This window comes from Vicugna pacos, chromosome 33, assembly GCF_048564905.1.
Source record: "Vicugna pacos chromosome 33, VicPac4, whole genome shotgun sequence".
In the NCBI taxonomy this organism is placed as follows: Eukaryota; Metazoa; Chordata; class Mammalia; order Artiodactyla; family Camelidae; genus Vicugna; species Vicugna pacos.
The window spans coordinates 14560353-14581510 of record NC_133019.1 but is presented as its reverse complement, the minus strand read 5'-3'; the positions used below and the strand labels follow the sequence as shown (position 1 = coordinate 14581510).

Sequence of the window (21158 nt, the reverse complement as noted above, 5' to 3'; positions counted from 1 at the left end):
CATGACCCTAATCTAATTATAAGAAAAGACTGCATAGGACAAGATTAGTGAGGACAATAACTCACTAATACTCGTCAAAAGTAGCATGATCATGAAAATGCAAGACTAAAGCAGCTCTCAGAGACTGGATGAGATGAAGGAGACGTGATGGCTAAAGGCGATGTGGGGTCCTTGAACTGGGTTCTGAAACAGAAAAGGGCATTTGTGGAAATGCTGATTAAACTCAAACTCTGTAGTTTGGTTACAAGCCCCTAATATACCAATGCTAACTTCCTGCATTGTGAGCATTGTACAGTGGTTACAACAGGTATTATCATCCAGTGAAGCTGGCTGAAAGGTATATGAGAACTCTCTGTGCTATTTCTGAAACTTTTCTGTAGCCCTAAAATTATTTCAAAATAAAAAGCTAAAAGCCTTTCTCAAGTGGAGAAAATAATCTCTCTCTCCATGAAAGGATTCATTTTCCCCCATATTATCTACTAAATAAATTACCAGATAGTCCATCATGTCCACATAGATGGCTGCTGGCACTTCTGTCATTTCATGTTGCCATCTATACCTGGTATATTTCTGGGCTCTTCATCCTCATTGGTCTATTTTTTATCTTTAAGTGTTACACTTTTTTTTGGTTTTATTTTCCTTTTTTAAATGCAGCTTTGTATATCTACTTATCTGCTGGGGTAAATTTCCTTTGGTTGCTCTGATTTTTCAAAATTAGCTTTCCATGTCCCCCTTTCCCCCATATATTGTCAATAATCAGTGTTCCCGTAAGGTGGCAAGATAGGATACTAACAGGGGATGCTGATTCCCTCACTTGAGCCAATCCTGGAGGCGCCACAGGAGTGAGAAGAGGTGGAGTCGTTCAGGTATTAATAAAAACTGTGAGAGTGCTCACTTGGGCAGCACAGATACTAAAATTAGAATGATACAGAGAAGATTAACATGGCCCCTGTGCAAGGATGACACACAAATTTGTGAAGGATTCTCTATTTTTTGTGAACTGAATATACTTCAATAAAAAATATATATGAAAATTAAATTACATTTAAAAACTGTGAGAAATCCCTAGGAAGTCCAAGATGATTGGGTTCTGATATGCCTGATGGAGGTGAGGGTTTAGGAATAGGGAGCCAACCCAGGGCAGGAAGCCATGGACAGGATAAAGTCTGAAACGAGCATTCCGAGTCCTGTCAATCTCCTTACAATGCCCTGGTTAGAACCCTGGTTGCCCCCTTGCTACTGTAGGGTGGGGAAACAGGAGCATCTTCCAGCTCCTAACGGCAGGCACTATGGTAGCATCTGGCACCACTAGAAGACCCTGGCGGTAGAGAGGAGAAACCTACTTGTGCAAATAAATAACCAAGTCCTAAACTTTAGCCTCTCCCCCATCATTGCCCCCTGGGGGCACTGCTGTCATTTTGTTTGGGACATTACTTCATCATGTGGGATTTTTCTGTGCTTTATAGCATGCTTGTTATCCACAGCCCCTTGCCCTGAGTGCCCTGAGTGTCATTAGAGCAACTCCCAAATTTCCCTCATGTATTTCCAAATCCCTCCTCTGGTTGAGCACCTCTGGTTCAGATGACTAGATCACAAGAGGTTGACAGCTCTGGGGGAAGCCGTGCTTGGGTGGAGGTACAGAAAAGTCACTCAGGATTAGGTATGTGAGTAACAGAATTGGCTGTTGAGGACACATCAAAACAGGCTCTTAGCACTAAAGAACCTGTCTATGAATCTCTGTAAATTCACTACCAAGGGCACAAGCTGGCTTGGAATTTGACCTATTCTCCTAGGAAGACATTGTCATTGATAGCTGGTAATCCCAGGACATATGACCTCACATGAAAAATTAATGGGACCACTGAAGAATTGCAGTCACTATATAAAAAAGGAAAAAAGGAATGGGCCACATACAGCAAGAATTAGAATTAAGCATAATAAATACTATTAGAGAGAGAAAGAAGAGATACTGATTGCCTGATTGTAAGGCAGAAACGAGCGGTCAAAAGGGAGAACTAGTTGAAGATTCTTGGCCTAAAATATATAATAACTGAAATAAATAATAGTTGAGTGCAAGAGTAGAATGTATACAAAAATCAGATTAGTAAACTGAATGATCAGATTGAGGAACTCTCCAGAAATCATCAAGAAGGAGTTGGAATAATGTGGAAGACAAGTTAAAAGTTATGGAGGAAAGAAATTAAATGTCAGTATCTATATTTAACAAGAATCCCAGAAAGGTAGGGTAGAAACCAAAGAAACAAGCAGAGATATTACATTATTTTCAAATATGTGTGAATGTGAAAAACAGATCACCTACTGGGTCACAAGGGGAAATCTCAACAACTTTTAATTCATCACCTAGATGTAAAGCGCAGAATATCTATTTAAGATTAGTTCAAAAATGTTTTCTCATCAGTTATGTGATAAATAATTTGAAGTGCTGATATTTTTCCTCCAACAAGCTCTCTGACAGAATGTTGTGGTTATATGCTCATCACGTCTTGATGGTCTGTTCACAAAAAAGGGAGTGGCCTGAACTTGTTCAAAGTTTAAAAGTTTTATGGGGCAGAGTAATGATGTTTATCTTATCGGTAGTCATACTTAACTGGGGATTTTATCAGTACTAAATGTATCAATTCTAAAAATAAAGGGGTTTGTAAGTCTGAAGATTCAAAGCATGCAAAGACACATGTACCTTTTAAAGTGTTTTGTCAACTTCTCTGAAGCCCACATACTTAACATCGAGTGTTAGGGGGATAGGACATGGAGAACCAGAACTGATTGATATGAGTCAGGGTAGGTGGGAAGTTGTTTGGCATGTTAGAAAGAATTTATAATTCTGAGTATGTAGGTGGCAAAGTCAAAGTTAGGATCCAGGGACTCAGGAGGGCTGACTATCAAATTTAGAAGCTCCTCCTTGGAATGTCGTCTCCTACAGTGCCTCACTCTAACTAAAGCTACCATTTACTGGACATGGACAATGCACTAGGACCTTTACTTGCACCAAAACATATATCAGGCAAACCTCTGTGCTGTTATTATTATTCTCATTTTACAGGAAAAGGGACTAAGATAGTGGCAGAGGCAGGAACTGAATTTACATCTTTCTGATTCCAGTGTTGCTACACTGTTCCACACTACCCTGCATCTTGTGAGTAAATGCTCAGTGTTCAGTCTTTTTAGCCTTACTGCGCAGTCCCTGAAGATTCTTTCCACAGCTTTGAACAACGATGCTGCTCTTTGCACTGGCCCTATCTCTTTTCTTTGTGATTTGTGCTATCTTCTAGACATCAGAGAGGACTGGCCCTCTCTCTAAAGCCTGTCGGACAAGTTCTTTGCTTTTTTTTCTCCCCTGCAGCAGATTCATTCCTCTTTACAAGATCATCTCCCTGATACACATCACCATTTTTAGTTTTAAAACATTTTTTGCTGGCCTGAAGCTGATGTCAGGGTCTTCTTCTGTACAGTGAAAACCCCATGTTTCCATAATTATCCTTAACTGGGGGATGAGGACTTTTCTTCCTAAAAGAAAAATTTGATTATTATTATCAAGATTTAAAAGGTGTATCCCCAGATCAGCTGATTTGTTTTAAAATGTATTCTATGGACTCTCAAACAAAAATAGTATTTTTTCCCCAGAAATGGTAATATGTTGTAAGTGAAATTCACTGGACTGGAGTTTAAAAGATCTGTTCTCTCCAAAGTCCATCACTTAAACGACTATATAGCTTTCAATAAATCGTATAACTTTCATTTCTTCGTCTGAAGAATCAGAGACGGTTTGGCCAAATGGCTTCTAAAGAGGTCTCCAAGATCCAAGTCTCACTCTAGATTGGGACAGAATGAATGCATGTGAGAAATTTTCATTAGCCACAATGCCAACTTGTCTTGGAATGCTTTCTTAATGTATCTGTGTTTTCTTTGTATTTACAGCCTTTGTTTGAACTGAACTTGTGTTCAGTCATGATGAACAAAATTATCAAAGGAAAAACAAACACCACCCCCCATTTACAATATACCTCCCTCTCTATAAAACATATATAAAACACATACTCTCACACATACCACACCCACCCTGTAATGTAAATCCTGCCAACTTTTTTTCTTTCTGATAATGCATATTCCTGATTTAAGTTTTGATCTCCAAGGTAACCACTTCAAAGATGGCTATCTCGAGTAAACTCATCGCTAGCCACAGGGCTAGACAAAGAACCAGGTGGCTTCCCCCTACAGAGGCACCTTTGTTTTTGAGATCTTGGATGATTTTGACTATTTGACTATTTGATTTGACTACTGACTATTTGGGTCACTTCTTTTTTTTCTCTTTTCTTGCTTCAAATTCCTGCTCTTATGTTTTAAATTTACCAATAATGCAGCCACTATGGAGAACACCATGGAGGTTTCTTAAAAGACTGAAGAAAGAGCTACCATATGATCTAGCAATCCACTCCTGGGCATATATCTGGAGAAAACTCCAATTTGAAAAGATTCATGCACCCCAAATGCTCACAGCAGCACTATTTACAATAGCCAAGACATGGAAGCAACCTGTGTCCGTTGACAGATGAGTGGATAAAGAAGATTCAGTATATACATATAATGGGATACTACTCAGCCATAAAAATGGATGAAATAATGTTATTTGCAGCAACATGGATGGACCTAGAGATGGTCATACTAAGTGAAGTAAATTAGACAAAGAAACGCAAATATCATATGATATCACTTTTATGTGGAATCTTAAAAAAATGGCACAAATGAACTTATTTACGAAATAGAAAGAGACTCACAGACATAGAAAACAAACTTACAGTTATTAGGTGGGGAAGGGGGAGGGAGGGATAAATTGGGAGTTTGGGATTGGCAGATACAAACTACTATGTACAGGATAGATAAACATCAAGGTCCTACTGTATAGCACAGGGAACTGTATTCAATGGCTCTCAGTAACCTACAATGAAAAAGAATATTATATATATAAAACTGAATCACTGTGCTGTACACCAGAAACTAATGCAATCACCTGTATATCAATTAAAAAATGGGGAAAAATTTACTTATAGAAGGTGGGCCTGTGAAGCACTAGGCCCACACCCTCAACCTCAGTAAAAGCAGAAACTCAGCCCTCCCTACCCATCCTGTGACCTCATGGCCCTAGGTTTGCCATATAATTTCCAGGTCCTACAAGGTATTAACCTTTATTTTTTCAAAGTTTTCTGGTGTTTATTGCTGAAGGGTGTCTTGCAATTATAATAAGAACCACTAGGGCCCGTCCACAACGTTGGCTGTTGATAGGCTGAGACAGACACAAAAGACACCCATATGTACATCCCTCAGACACACAAATGCAGCGTTGGACATTAAAGAACATCTGAGCTCCCCACCTCTGAAGTCTGTACATGTTTGTCTTAGTCCACTTGAGTTGCTATAACAAATGACCATGGACTGGGCAGCTTATAAAGAACATATTTTAATTCTACACTTCTGGAGGCTGGAAATCTAGTATCGAGGTGCCAGCATGGTTGGGTTCTGATGGGCTGCAGACTGCTGGCTCTGGCTGAGTCCTCGCATGGTAGAAAGAGGGCAAGACAGCTCTCTGGGGTCCCTTTCATGAGGGCACTAATCTCATCATGAGGGTACCACTTTCAAGACCTAATCTCCTTTCAAAGGCCCCATCTCTTAATATATTCACACTGAGGGTTAGAATTTCAACATATGGATTTAGGAGGGGAGACACACATTCAGTCCATAACAAGAGTCATTCTTTCATTCATTCAACAAATTTTTATTGAGAATCTACTATATGCTGGCTGCTGTTCGACCTGTGCTTTGAGAACCCTATGGTCCATTGAGTCATCTAAGTACCCACAGCTATTTTCATGAAGGTCCAAATTCTAACTTTTTTTTAAAAATGGAGATACTGGGGATTGAACCCAGGACCTCATGCATGCTAAGCATGTGTTCTAACACTGAGCTATTACCCACCCCCCCAGATTCTGATTGACAGAGAATAATGGAACTAGTTTTGCTCTTATAAAACCTGAAAAAATATCTTTCTGAATTTTTCTAATTTCATTCTTTTCACTTTACAAGTCAGAAGACCTAGAAACAGAGCAGCAGAGTGAAGGTAAAAGGAGAAAGGTTTTTTTAATTAGCCTAATTATAATTAATAACTAGACAAGCTTCTCCTAAAACACTGATTTAAAGCATCACTTTGAAGTGACAGATTTTTAAGTATTTATTCAGTTGGAAGCCATGCATTCGTTAATTAAAACAAGCTACATCTCACTCACTGTGCTGGATTTAAAGTACCGTCTATAAATTCTTTGATATGCTTCCCTTTGAGAAGTGGAGACTACTTGATTCTCCACCTCTTGAGTGGGGCTGAACTTGACTTCTTTGTAACAAATATAACTTGGTGGAAGTGATAGTATGATTAGATCATACAAGACATCATGGTTTCCACCTTGCTTTCTCTCTTGGATTCCTTGCTTTATGGGGAGCCAGCTGCCATGTCATGAGGACACTCAAGCAGTTTCACATGGTGAGGACCCAAGGCCTCTTGCTAACAGAAAGTGAAGAATTGAGGCCTCCTGACAACAGCCATATGAGTAAACCATCTTAGGAGTAGATCTTACCCCAGTCAAGCCTTCAGATGATGATTGCATCTCCAGCTGCCATCTTGACAGCAACCTCACAAGAGACCTTGAGCTAGAACCACTCTAAGTCACTCCTGAATTCTTAACCGCACAAGCCAAGATAATAAACGTTTATGGATTTAAGCCACTAAGTTACACAGCAATGGATAACTAATGCACAGAGGCCATGGGAATGAAAGACACAGTTCCTGACTTTAGGTCATAAACAAAAAGAAGTAAATGCACACATTGTGATAAGTTCTATGACAGAAGTGAGATTGATGTCCTATGGGGACACAAAGAATGGGCTCCAGCCTTGACTAGGGAGAAGGGTATCCAGGAAGTCTTCTTAGAAATGACATTTGAGGTAAATTTAGGCAGATGGACAGTGCCTGTTACTACATACACTATTGCCCCCAACTCCAAACCAACTTTCTATATTCTGCTTTGTGATGCTAGGGCTGGGACTTTGCAAACCCCAGTGGGGTGGGTCCCTGCTAGGACACTAGAGAGAGACTTCAAGACTGAAAGAAGACAGGGACTGTTCCTTCCTGTCTGCTTCCTGTTCCTGCCAGTGAAGACCCATAAACTGCCTTTCATTCTGGCAATGGTATCTAGTTTCTTTTGGCTCTTCAAGAGCTATTCTTTACTGTCCTCTCCTCAGACTTTCAGCATCCACTGGGGTAGTACCCACTGCTTAGTTTCTCTTACTTCACTGAGCCCCTCGTTAAAGCTTGTGGGTTTTGATAACCCCACCTCCTCCTTCTGCTCCCCCTGCCCTGGGGTGGTGGCTGCTTCTGGCGGTTACTGTCTCGTGTAGCTCACTGTTCTTCCCCTCTGGCTCTTTGAAATATCTGTTTAACTTATTCTCCAATGTAACTTGTCTCTGTTGAAATATCTAGTGTATGGTTTCTGTTTTCTTGAGTGGACCCTGATTGATATAGGTAGGAATTAAGCAAGTGAAAGAGAGTGAAGGATACCCCAGAGGGAAGAATGAGGAAGGGCACAGCCATGAAGGCATGAATGAACACGAGGTAATTTACAGCCTGGTCAGACACAGAAGACAAGTGGGGAAAGGAGCAGGTTAGAAAGATAACGGGTGTGGATAGGGACTGTGACTATATATTTTTCTTTATAAAATATCAATAAGTACTTTGTTAATCTTTAATGGAAATGACAAGGTTCTACTGTATAGAACAGGATGCCTTGTAATATCCTAGAGTGAAAAAGAATATGAAAAGGACTATATACATTTATAACTGAATCACTGTGCTGTACACCAGAAACTAACACAACGTTGTAAATCGACAATACTTCAGTTAAAAAAATAAAACTGCTATTAACATCCATGTGAAAAAATCCTTTAATGGACACTATAAGTATAAAAACAGACTACTAGGGCATGACTTATGGAATGGGAGAATTTGAGCCTTGGCAAATCCTTCCGCCTAAAACCAACTGGACTAAATTATCCAAAACAATCATTTCAGAAATCTGGAAGTTGACCAAATTCATACAACAAATAGAAAAGAATTTGTCTGAGAAAAACTGCTGAACCTTGATAAGAAGAGTGGAATCTCTCACGTTTTAGCTCAGGGCTGCTGTCATCCGATTCCCAGCTCCACGAAGCAGCAGCCGGAAGGGCTGGGCTCGTTTAAAGCTGCACAGAAAAGCTCAGGGCTGACTTTGAAAACAGTAAGAATCCAGAGACAAGTTTCAGAACAGTGGTTTGAGGAGCAACACGGTCCCTCTTTCCAGCGAAACAACCAGAACTGGTGAAAATTCTAAAATAAACAAAGGTTTAAAGTCTCCGGACATTATCCTAACTTATCCTAAGAGCATACGGCAAATTAACAAACATGTTTAAAAGAAAATCTACTAGCTTTCAGTAAGAACAGCAATAGTTTATAGCATTTGAGACATGAGGTGCTTCCTTCCTCCACCCATCCTCCCCACTCCCCCCATTCAGAATGACAGAAACTCCATGCTGGTGGGTGTGACCAAGGACACAGGGCATCCCCTTTCCCTAGCTTCCAGTAGAGGGTATCTCTCCAAAAGGGCCAAGCCACCAGCATTTCTCACCTCTCCAGCTCCATGCTGCAGAAGCTCTAGTCCAGGCAAGAATGGTTGAGAAATCAGGGGCTCTCTTCCTCCTTCTAGCCTCTGCTTATAGGGAAGAAACTCTATTCCAGGTGTGGTAGGCTAATAATACTGGGCCCTAATCACCCCCCACTCCAGCTTACTTGCTGGAAGAGACAAGCTGAGAAGATCTGTGTACGAAGCTAGTGTGTCCCTCTGAAGACAGTGGGCTACTGTCCCAGTCCTCAGTTCTGGAGCAATAGCAGAGGTTTTAGAAAGGCAGGATACAGAACAGAATACTCCAAAGATCTCCCCAATGGAATCGACTTTATCTGGGAAGTTCAAGCCTTAGGACACTCTCAAAAGCAGTACAGATACTGCTGGTAGGCAATTAAGATGAGGCTGGTAGTTACTTGAGAGCAATAAGCTAAACCATAGACTGACTAGTTTATCAGAGAGAGCCATGGAAAGAGGCAGCTAAGAGCCCTCTAGAGTTGAAACAAACCTCAACTTCTAATTTCAAAGATTGCCGTTGCAGAGGGGCCCACATTTAATCAGATTGGTCAAAAATAATGGAGCCATCAATCCACAATTACTGGAGCCTAACAGCTGGGTGTTATACCAACAGATGCAGACAGCTTAACAGAGAGCACAGAATAAGAGATAGTCAAAGAGAGCCTGATAAAACCACTGTTACCTCGGGGATTGTATGCATTCCCAGGGTTACACCTTCTAAGGAGCAACGTCAGAGGTTACATACTCCAGCTTCTGCAAACAGACTTTACTAAAACACTCCAGCCAAGTCACTAAACAAATTAACAAGAATAAATAAGCAAACAACAACAATACCCTGCTCCAGAGGGGGAGAGCAGTGTAGAGAGTTACTTCAATACGTTATTTGAAATGTTTAGTTTTCAACAAAAAATATGAGACATGCAAAGAAACAGGAAAGATTGACCCCAGCACAGGGGGAAAAAAAGCAAACAACAGAAACTGCCCCAGCGAAGACCAAGGTGTCAGATCTAGTAGACAAAACCTTTGAAACAATCATTATAAATGCAGGCATACCTTGGAGATATGATAGATTCAGTTCCAGACCATGAAATAAAGTATCACAATAAAGCAAGTCAAATGAGTCCTTTGGTCCCCAAGACATATAAAGATTATGTTTATACCATACTGTAACCTATTAAGTGTGCAATAGCATTATGTTTAAAAGATGTACATACCTTAGTTAAAAATACATTATTGCTAAGAAATGCTAACTATCTTCTAAGTCTTCAGTGAGTAATAATCTTTTTGCTGGTGAAGCATCTTGCCTGGATAGATATTGACTGATCAGGGTTGCTGAAGGTGGGAATGGCTGTGGCAACTTCTAAAATAAGACAACAATGAAGTTTGCCACATCGATTGACTCTTCCTTTCATGTATGGTTTCTTTGTAGTATGCAATGCTGTTTGATAGCATTTTACCCACAGTGGAATTTCTTTCAAAATTGGAGTCAATCCTCTCAAACTTTGCTGCTGCTTTGCAACTAAGTTCATGTAATATTCTAAACCCTTTGTTGCCATTTCAACAATCTTCAAGCCTATTCATCAGGAGTGAATTCCATCTCAAGAAACCACTTTCTTTGCTCATCCATAAGAAGCAACTCTTCATGTATGAATGTTTTGCTATTAGATTACAGCAATTCAGTCACATCTTCAGGCTCCACTTCTAATTCTAGGTCCCTTGCAATTTTCACCACATTGGCAGTGACTTCCTCCACTGAAGTCTTGAACCCCTCAAAGTCATCCATGAGAAATGGAATCAATTTCTTCTAAACTCCTGTTAATGTTGATATTTTGACCTCTTCCCACGAATCACAAATGTTCTTAATGGCAGCTCGAATGGTGAATCCTTTCCAGAGATTTTTAATTTACTTTCCCCAGATCCATTAGAGGAATCACTATCTATGGCAGCTATAGCCTTACACAATGTATTTCTTAAATAATAAGATTTGAAAGTTGAAATTACTCCTTGATCCATGTGTTGCAGAATGGGTGTTACATTAGCAGACATGAAAACATTAATCTTGTTCAGTTGCATCAGAGCTCTTGGGTGACCAGGCACATTGTCAATAAGCAGTAATATTTTGAAAGGAATCTTTTTTTTTCCTGAGCAGTAGGTCTCAGACAGTGGGCTTAAAATATTTGGTAAGCCATGTTGTAAATAGATGAGCTATCATCCAGACTTTGTTGTGTCATTTATAAAACACAGGCAAAGTAGACATAACAAAATTCTTAAAGACCTCAGGGTTTTTGGAATGGTAAATGAGCACTGGCTTCAGCTTAAAGTCACCAGCTGCATTAGCCCCTAACAGGAAAGTCAGCCGGTCTTTTGAAGCTAGATATTAACTTCACCTTTCTGGCTATGAAAGTCCTGGATGGCTTCTTCCTCCAATATAAGGCCATTTTGCCTCCACCAAAAACCTTTTGTTTAGTATAGCATCCATCGTTAATTATCTTAGCTAGATCATCTGGATAACTTGCTGCTTCACCTTGTACTTTCATGTTATGCAGATGGCTTCTTTCTTTAAACCTTATGAACCAACCTCTTCTAGCTTCAAACTTTTCTTCTATAGCTTCCTTACTTCTCTTAGCATTCATAGAATTAAAGAGAGTTAGAGCTTCTCCCCAGATTAGGCTTTGGCTTAAGGCAATGTGGTGGCTATTTGATCTTCTATCCAGACAAATAAAATGCCATATGCCATATCAGCAATAAGGCTGTTTGGCTTTCTTATCATTTGTGTGTTCATTGGAGTAGCACTTTTAATTCCCTTCAAGAACTTTCCCTTTGTATTCAGTTTGACTAACTGTGGTGCAAGAAGCCAAGCTTTTTGCCTGTCTTAGCTTTTGGCATGCCTTCCTCACTAAACTTAATCATTTCCAGCTTTTGATTTAAATTGAGAGACATAAGAATCTTCCTTTCACTTAGAAGCCACGGTAGAGTTACTAATTTGCCTAATTTCAATATTGTTGCATCTCAGGGAATAAGGAGGCCCGAGGAGAGGAGGAGAAAGAGCAGTTTGGTGGAGGAGTCAGAACACACATACTTATCAATGAAGTTCACTGTCTTAAGTGAGTGTAGTTCATTGTGCCTCAAAACAATAATAGTAACATCAAAGGTCAATGATCACAGATCACCATAACAAAGATAATAATAGAAATAAGAAGAAAATTCAAAATATTGCAGTTATCAAAATTTGACACAGAGACACGAAGTGAGCAAATACTGTTGGAAAAATGGTGCCAATAAACTTGCTTGAGGGAGGGTTGCCACAAACCCTCAATTTGTAAAAAACAGTATCTGCAAAATGCAATAAAGCAAAGTGCAATAAACTGAGTATGCCTGTATATTCAAAGAACTAAAGGAAATTCTACTCAAAGACATTAAAGAAAGGTATTATGACAATATCTCATCAAAGAGAGATCAGCAATAAAGAGACATTATTGAGAAAATAAAGAAACAAATAGCAAAGTGGAAATTTTAGAGTTGAAAAGTAACTGAAAAGGAAAGTTCAATAGTAGATCTGAATTGGTAAGTTACCATATTTGAAGATAAATTGATAGAGATTTATATTCTGAGCAACAGAAAGATAATGAGAAAAATAAATAGATCCCCATAGATAATGTGGCACAACTTTAAGCACAACAACATACGCATAATGGGAGAAACACAGAAGAGGAGAGCAAAAAAAGAGTAGAAAAAATATTTGAAGGAATAATTGTTGAAAATTTCTCAAATTCAATTAAAAAACACTAATCTACATATCCATGAAGCTCAACCAGATTCAACTAGGATAGTATACAGAGATCCACATTTAGATACATCAGTGAAAATGTTGAAAGACAAAGTGGAAACATGTAAATCAGAAAGATAAAAATGAAAAGAAAAAAGTGGAGACAATTAAGAGGTACAAAACTTCAGCTGCAAAATAAACAAATCACAGGTATGCAATATATGGTGTTGGGAATATAGTCAATAACTATCTAATATCATATGTTGACATATCATGACTAGACTTACTGTGGTGATCATTTTGAAATCTGTAGAAATAAGAAATATCAAATCACTATGTTGTGCAATGGAAACTGGGTGGTAGCATCTGTCCTGACCCAGACGCATAAATATAACTATAGGACATAGCTACCATGAATAATGATAATCTACTGTATACAACAAGTGCTAGAAGAACCATTAAAAATTCTAAAAATAGTCAAAATATAATTAAAGGAATTAAGAACTACACTAGAAAATATTCATTTAATACAAAGAAAAGAGTAAAGAAGAAACAGAGGAACAAAAAGACATGGGACATATTGAAAACACAAAATAAAGCAAATATCTCAATGATAACATTAAATGTGAATGGATTAAACAGTCCAATCAAAAGGCAGAGATTACCAGATTAGTTAATAAGACAAGATGCAACTATGCACTGACAAAGGAGATACACTACACTTAATGATATAAACAGACTGGAAGCAAAATGATGACAAAAGACATATTATTCATACAGTGGTCATAAGGAAGCTGGGATAGCTATACTAATATCAGACCAAATAGATTTTAAAACAAATAAGGTTAAAAGAAATAAAGGGGAATATTTTCTAATGATAAAAGGGCTAATTCGTCATGGATATATGGCAATTAGAAAAATATGTGTCTAACAATAGAGCTCCAAAACACATGAAGCAAAAACTGACAGAATTAAAGGGAGAAATAGACAATTCAACAATAATGGAAACATTTTGCAATGCATGTAAATGTCAATCACTATGCAGTACAACTAAAACTAGCATAATATTATATGTCAATTATATTTCAATTAAAATGTATAATAAACCAAAAAACCCAATAATGGGGACTTCAATATCCCATTTCCAACAAGGTTGGAACAGTTAGGCAGAAGATTAACAAGGAAATAGAAGACTTCAACATTATAAACCAACTATGAAAGGGTAGGAAGTGAGCTAGCTTTCCTTATGCTAAAACTGTCTCCTGATTTTTTCTAAGAAATGCTGCAATTTGGATTCTCTTCTTTACTGCTTTTATGCTAAACAATGCCCCTCCTTGCCAGCTTTTCATTTACATTCAATAGCTTTAACCAGAAAGGAGGTAATGGACTGATAATCTCAGAAGAATGAACAGACCCTCTGAAGTTCCTCTGTGATGCCACGGAGGTTAAAAGGAATGTAGCACCCTGTAAAATGCCCTTACTGCTATCACCTTTTTTGTTCTGTCCAGTTTTTCTATAAAAGCTCAACATCCCAACCTTGAGATGGATTCACAGTCTCTAAAGCATTAACCTGATGTGACTCCCCTTTGTCTGGCAAAGCAATAAGGCTGTTCTTTTTGGATTCTCCCAAAACTGTGCCTCTGAGTCTCAATATATCTTTTGGGATATAGAGGCTGGTTTTGTGGCAACAACTAGACCTCACAGACATCTATAGAACGCTTCATCCAAAAACACCAGACTACGCATTCTTATCAAGTGCATGAGGAATGTTTTCCAGGATAGAACACATTCTATGCCATAAAACAAACATATGTAATATCTAATTATATGTATATGTAATGCAAAGTTTGTTCTCTGACCATATAGAAAGAAATCAGAAGTTGGTAATAGCAACAAACTTGGAAAGTTCACAAATATGTAAAAATTAAATAAAACACTACTGAATAATCAGTGTGTCAAAGAAGAAACCTTGAAGAAAGTTAGAAAATACTTTGAGAGGAATGAAAATGAAGGCACAATATACCAAAACTTACAGCATGCAGCTAAAGTAGAGTTTTGAGGGATATTTATAGCTTTACACACCTATATTTAAAAAGAATAAAGATCTCAATAAATAATCTTCCATCATGAGACAACGGAAAAAGAAGAGCAAAGTAAACCTAAAGCAGGAGAAAGGAAGGAAATACAAAGATCAGAAAAGAAATTAACAAAATAGGGACTAGAACGGCAATAGAGAAAACCACAAAAGGGGATTTCTTTGAAAACATCCACAAAATTGACAAAGCTCTAACTGGACTAGTCAAGAAGAAAGGGGAAGTCTCAAATTACTAAAATCAGGCATACAAGGGGAAATCACTAACGGTACTGCAGAAATTTAAAAAAAAAGGAATATAAGCGAATGTTAAGAACAATTGTAAGCCAACAAATTCAATTCACATGAAATAGATACATTCCTAGAAAGACATAAACTACCAAAACTGACTAAAGAAGAAACAGAAAATCTTAATGACCTATATAACAAGTAAAGAGACTGAATTCATAATTTTTGAACTTCTTATAAAAAGAAGCCCAAACCCCCATGATTTTATTGCTGAATTCTAACAAACATTTAAAAAAGAATTAATACCAGTTACTTACAAGCTCTTTCAAAAATGGAAGAGGGATCACTTCCCAACTCATTCTATGAAGCCTTTATTACCCCGACACCCAAACAAGACAAAGACAGTACAAGAAGACTACAGACAAACTCTTATGAATAGAGACGCAAAAATCCTCAATAAAATATTAGCAAACCAAATCCATTAACTCATAAAAAGGATTACACGACGCTATTAAGTAAGCTTTATCCCAGAAATGCAAGGTGAGTTTATTTAGCATGTGAAAATCAATGCAACTTATCGCTAGAACAGAGAACAAAATCCACAAGATTATCTTGATACCAAAAAAGCATTTGACAAAATTTAAAACCCTTTCATGATTGAAACAGCAACACACTAGTAGGGAACTTCTCCAATCTGATAAAGGGCATCTATTAAAAACCCACAGCTAACATCATACAGTTGGCCATGGGTTCATATACAGAGATATGGAAGGCTGCCTGTAAGGGACTTGAGCATCCATGGATTTTAGTATCTGCAGGGGTTTGGGGGAGGGTCCTGAAACCAATCCCCTATGGATACTGGAGGATGACTATACTTAATTGTTTAAGACTGAAGGCTTCCCCTAAATCAGGAAAAAGTCAAGGATGCCTGCTTTCACCATGGCTATTCAGCATCTCGGTGTCTTCTGCTAATACCCATCATCACCCTCATTTTTTTTTATTTTTGCCACCTATCAATCTTTCCCTTATAGAAGAGTTTACTATTGAGTTCATGACCCTCTTCCCCACCCCAAATCCCACTCTCGTTCTGTGTGTTTTTAACAGTCATGTGGGTGGCATCTCTGATAGCTAAATCCTCATAGTTTTCTTGTCTCTCCTCAATCCAGTGACTTTCCTCTTTACACCACTTTAGAAAATCAGACTGATGGGTGTATGTTACACCTTGTCATTAGCCATCATTCCTCTGCTACTCCACTCGGAAAACCTTTCCTTCCTGCAGCCCACTCACTTTTCCACACTTGCTAATCTAATAAGTTATTAGATTGCTTATACCAGGGGTCATAGGCAAACTTTTCCTGTCGAGGGCCAGATGATAAATATTTCAGGCTGTTGGGTCACATGAGCTTTGTCACAGAGACTCAGCTCTGCAGTTTTAGAGAAAAAGCAGTCTTAGACAATTTGTAAGGAAATGAGCATGGCTGTCTTCCAAGAAAAACTTCATTTACATAAACAGGCCATGGATCAGATTTTGGTCCAGGGCTTTCTAAAGGGGTTCTGACAAAATCTGCTTTCTTGTAGGCTGAGTTCTGAATGAGCTGAGAAATTAGAAAAGAAACAGCCAATGGAGAGCAACCCCCCAACCCCCAACCCCCCCAAATTCACAGTTACTTATAAGAAAGCTGTAGTTGGAGAAGGTAGTTTATATCTGTAGGCAAGTCGCCTTTCTAATACTGAACTCCCAAATCAGAGACGCTTACTTATCCTGTCCAGTCAGCACCAGACCAAGCGAAGACTTCTCAAACAGGAAAAAGCTGAGGAGACTGGGTACCTTCTTATGAAAACTCATTAAGGTCCGTCCAAATGCATGGAAATGTCAGCAGTGGGTTCTTAATGTTCTGCCTAGAGCAAATATTCACCCCCTTCCCCCACTGTTCCCAGACTGGGTGCTAGTGTTCACGAGGTCAGGGCCTCCTTTCCTGCAGGGCTGCTAGCAACACACATTTCTTCATGTTTCTCGAGCGTGTGCCAGGGGGAGGGGGTGTTTTCCTGGGTTAGCTCACACTTCTCTGTGAACGCATTCCAAAAGCAGACAGGAATGGAGTTTAAACCTCAGGAGCCTTTGGATATTGCAAAAAAAAAAAAAAAAAAAAAAAAGATCCTGCTAAGGGGGAAAGATCCTTTGGCAGTCTTTTATCTTAAAAATGTGTACTAATGTTGCATTTGCCCAAGGGTATGTTGAAGTTTAAATTGGCAAAGTTGTCTGCTCATTTCCCGATTCAATAGCTTTAATTCCACCCCCCATCACTGATAAAATTAACACTATATATATATATATGTATATATATACTTTATATATAGATATTTATTTATATATATATATATATGTTTTCCTTCTTCTCCTTCCTCCATTCCTTTTTTTAATTTATGTATTTATTTCACAATATCATATTTTAAAATTGAAGTGTAGTGGATGTACAATATTGTATGTTACAGGTATATAATATAGTGATTCACAATTTTTAAAGGTTATATTCCATTTATAGTTATTATAAAATATTGGCTGTATTCCCCGTGTTGTACGATACATCCTTGTAGCTTATTTTATACCTCAGAGTTTGTACCTCTTAATCCTCCGTCTCCATCTTGCCCCTCCCCCTTCCCTCTCCCCACTGGTAACCACTATCTCCTTCTCTACACCTGTGAGTCTGTTTCTTTTCTGTTATAGTCACTAGTTTCTTCTATTTTTTTAGATTCCACATGTAAATAATATTTTACAGTATTTGTCTGTCTCTGTCTGACTTATTTCACTCAGCATAATGCTCTCTAAGACCCTCCATGCTGTACACCAGAGAAATTAATACAACATTTTAAATAAACTGTAGTTCAATTAAAAAGCAAACAAACAGCCCATTTAAAATATGTGCAGCAGAACTGAACAGACATTCTTCCAAAAGAGGAAATGCAGATGGCCCATAGGAACACAAAAAGCTGCTCAAAAATTAACACTATAGAAAAGTGTACTGTTTACAACCTGGGACCCCTCTCCCCCGCACATGTGGCCTCCTACTCCCCACACCATTGGCTAAAATAATTTTAATTTGAGAAGCAAAAGTCAAGACTGTGTCACTTCAACCAAAAACCAGCTCCTCTTCGTGACATTGATTTCCTCTCAAATCAGTCTCAAAGCTGGGGAGCCACAACCCTGAGCCCACCTGGCCCATTCCTGGGGGCTGCAGGCCCACACAAGTCAAGGGCCGGGAGCTCTGGCCTCCGCCCAGCCGCTGACGACATCATGGTCTCAGGCCAGCTTTGTGGCCCCTCTCTGTGCCCCGGGCTCTTGGTTACACGGGGGTGGTAGCAGCGGTCCCGACTAACTCAGCAACTCTTATGAAAACAAAGTGTGTTAATTATACGTTTTGGGGGAACAAAGCATTTGTTTACTGTGCTGTTGTCCACGCGGCTGTGGTAATTGTGCTGTGGCTCAGAACACACATCAGTCAGCAAGGATTTAGGGAGCCAAGTGTCTTCATTTAGTTCAACGCAAGAGAGGAGCCTTTCAGGGTTTAGTTGAAGAATCCTGGACCCACTAGCATAACTGTCACAATCCCACAGTACAAGGCAGTAGAGAAGAATGTGCCTTCTAAAGGGCGGGGAAGGCTTGGCGGGAGCGACGTCTCTTTTCTTTCAATACATTCTTTTAGTTATTACAGTTATTACCTACTAAATCTCTGCACCAATTCCTGCATGCTGTGATTACAGCCCCGATAGCCATACAGTTATACAGATATGTGCCTGGGCAGATTGGTACAGATACAAACAAATGCTACATGTATACGCATATATCATGTACATGAAATACACACGTGTGTATCTATATACGTATCTCTGTGGATGTCTCCGCGCAGAGCAATGCAAATTTGAGTATGGCTGGTGGTGACAGGCCACCTGGTGGGTAGTTGCGCTGCGATCCTTTAACCACCTTTATTTATTTTATTCTTTTTTTTTATTGAGTTATAGTCAGTTTACAATGTTGTATCAAATTCCAGTGTAGAGCACAATTTTTCAGTCATACATGAACATACATATATTCATTGTTGCCTTCTTTTTCACTGTGAGCTACCACAAGATCTTGTACCGTTAAGTGATGGTGTGACCCCCACGTCCACATAGTTTGGACTCTCTCCTACCCTGCTACGGGCGCATGTTGCAGTAGGATTCAGACCGATGGGTCCTCCTCTTGTGACCTGAGATTTAATTTAAAATATCTTTGTTGGAGCGCTTAATGGATGCTGCTGGGTAGAGCAAGGGAAACAGTTGTCAGAGAAGGCACGCCAAATTTTGAGAGGAACCAGTCAAATAGAATCTCAGTCATTGAGGAACTGTGGACAAGGGCTTCTGACAAGGCTCTCCTTCCTTCCAGTTTTCGAGATCCTTCTCCGGTTACAGTGGACGTCACTAATCCCACATGACAGCGACATGAGCAAGGGAAGTCCACTACATACATAAGTATGTTTGGCCTCAAGCAAAGGTGACCTTGGGCTGTTACTAGATGTGTCCATTGTCTGAAGTGAACTTCCTCTTGGCTTCTTTCTCTGGCTCTGTGGAGTGAGCAGTGGGCAGGTCACCACCAGGAAGGGCTGTGTTTACAGCCCTGGCCACAAACGGAATTTAAGCTTTTGATCAATGAAGCTGATAGGGAAATTCCAGCCCCAAAATAAATGCAAAGGCTGATTTGCCCAGAGAAAGTCTGGACAGCTGCTATACTGGTGGAAGAAAACAAAGAATATGATGGAGGAGATACTTATCCAGAGGTGCGGTACCATCCAACTCTTATTTGCAGGTTTCGTGGTGGGACAGGAGGCAGAACCACAGACTAATCAGTTCTTTTCAAATGGTGCATTGCCACCCTTTAGGGGATAGTAAAATTATTTCATCCAAGCATGAAAAATGCTTTAAAATTGAAACAGAGCAGCACAGAGAAAAACAGAATAACCAGAGAATATCATAGTACCTTGCATGCAGTAAAGGTAAGTATTGTTTTATGAAACTCGTATGTGTTTTGTGTTTGTGTGTGTGTGCGTGTGTGTGTGCACAACCTGAAATGAGATTTGATATGATTTTCTTATGATGGGTCCTGGGCAAAAGAAGCTTGGGAAACTGCCATAATTTAGCTCTTTGCCATATACTTTTGGGATTCTGGGTTTGCAAAACTAAAACAAAAATTCTGGCCACTCAGCAATGACCTTCTTTAAAAAATACACCCTTGTGCTTGACGGTAATGTTTCTCAACTACTTTAGCAAGAGGCGATTAAAAACCTGAGGTGGAGAGCAGGGATATGTCTATGTCCTGGCTGGACCCCCAATTTTAAAAACAATACTCAGCACAGATCAGACTCTCCTTTAAATATGTGTTAAAACAATAAGTAATACATATGAATTCTTACTCATAAAATTGTCATTTTCTCACTATCAACTAAATAATATCTAATTTCTCCAGAAATATGGACACGTGCTAACACATTTAAGTAATTTATCTGTTTTCATTCCCACAGCAATGACCATTCCCGTATGTAATTTTAGAGCTGTTTTTATCAAAGGTCTGTAGCACGCCATTCCCAAGGGTCTTCTAGTAACTTAGTATGTCATGTTTTTCTCAACCACAGGAAATCTTTAACTATATTCTTCAAACCTAAACTAGATTTAGGATTTAATCCACATGAAATTACTTTAAAATTTTTCAGGCTGCATCTGAAACACTAAAATAATGTGAAATCTCAGCTCCCTAAACTCCCCACCCATCCTCAGGAAGCCAGTGTTTGATACCAAATGCTTTGTAGCTAAAAGTCACCCAAAACCAATTTCAAAATGTTAAAACTGGAAAAACAAAGTTTCAAATGGCCAGGAAATTCGCAGCATTCCTAGAACCACCTGGAAAACCTGGAGAAGGCCAGCAGTAGTGTAAAACACATGAACAAAATAAGTCTTTCTTTGCACAAATGAACTTATTTACAAAACACTGGATGGACCTGGAGATTGTCATTCTAAGTGAAGTAAGTTAGAGAGAGAAAGAAAAATACCATACTATGTCACTTATATGTGGAATCTAAAAAAAGAAAGAAAGAAAGAAAAAGAAAAGAAAGAAAGAAAGAAAGAAAGGAAGAAAGAAAGAAAGAAAGAAAGAAAGACACTAATGAACTTATCCACAAAACAGAAACAGACTCATAGACATAAAAAAACTTAGGGTACCAGGTGGGTAAAGGGGCAGGAAGAGATAAATTGGGAGTTCGAGATTTGCAGAAACTAACTACTATATATAAAATAGGTGTACAACAAGTTT

The 21158-nt window shown here is 38.9% G+C and overlaps 1 protein-coding gene and 1 non-coding gene across 3 annotated transcripts in view; both read left to right on the top strand.

Annotated features, from left to right (window-relative positions):
- Nucleotides 1-21158, top strand: part of LOC102526706 (NXPE family member 2) — a 48507-nt gene that overhangs the window by 14090 nt on the left and 13259 nt on the right. The window contains exon 1 of one of the 2 annotated variants that reach the window (XM_031670491.2): nt 19773-19848. The exons of the other annotated variant lie outside the window; for it this stretch is intronic. The gene's annotated coding sequence lies outside the window, so the exon portion shown is untranslated. Of the gene's footprint in view, nt 1-19772; nt 19849-21158 lie in introns of those variants that run through there. 2 annotated transcript variants of the gene reach the window in all.
- On the top strand, nt 888-994 carry LOC116276793 (U6 spliceosomal RNA). Its single transcript, XR_004186297.1, has one exon. It is a non-coding gene; the product is annotated as a U6 spliceosomal RNA (small nuclear RNA).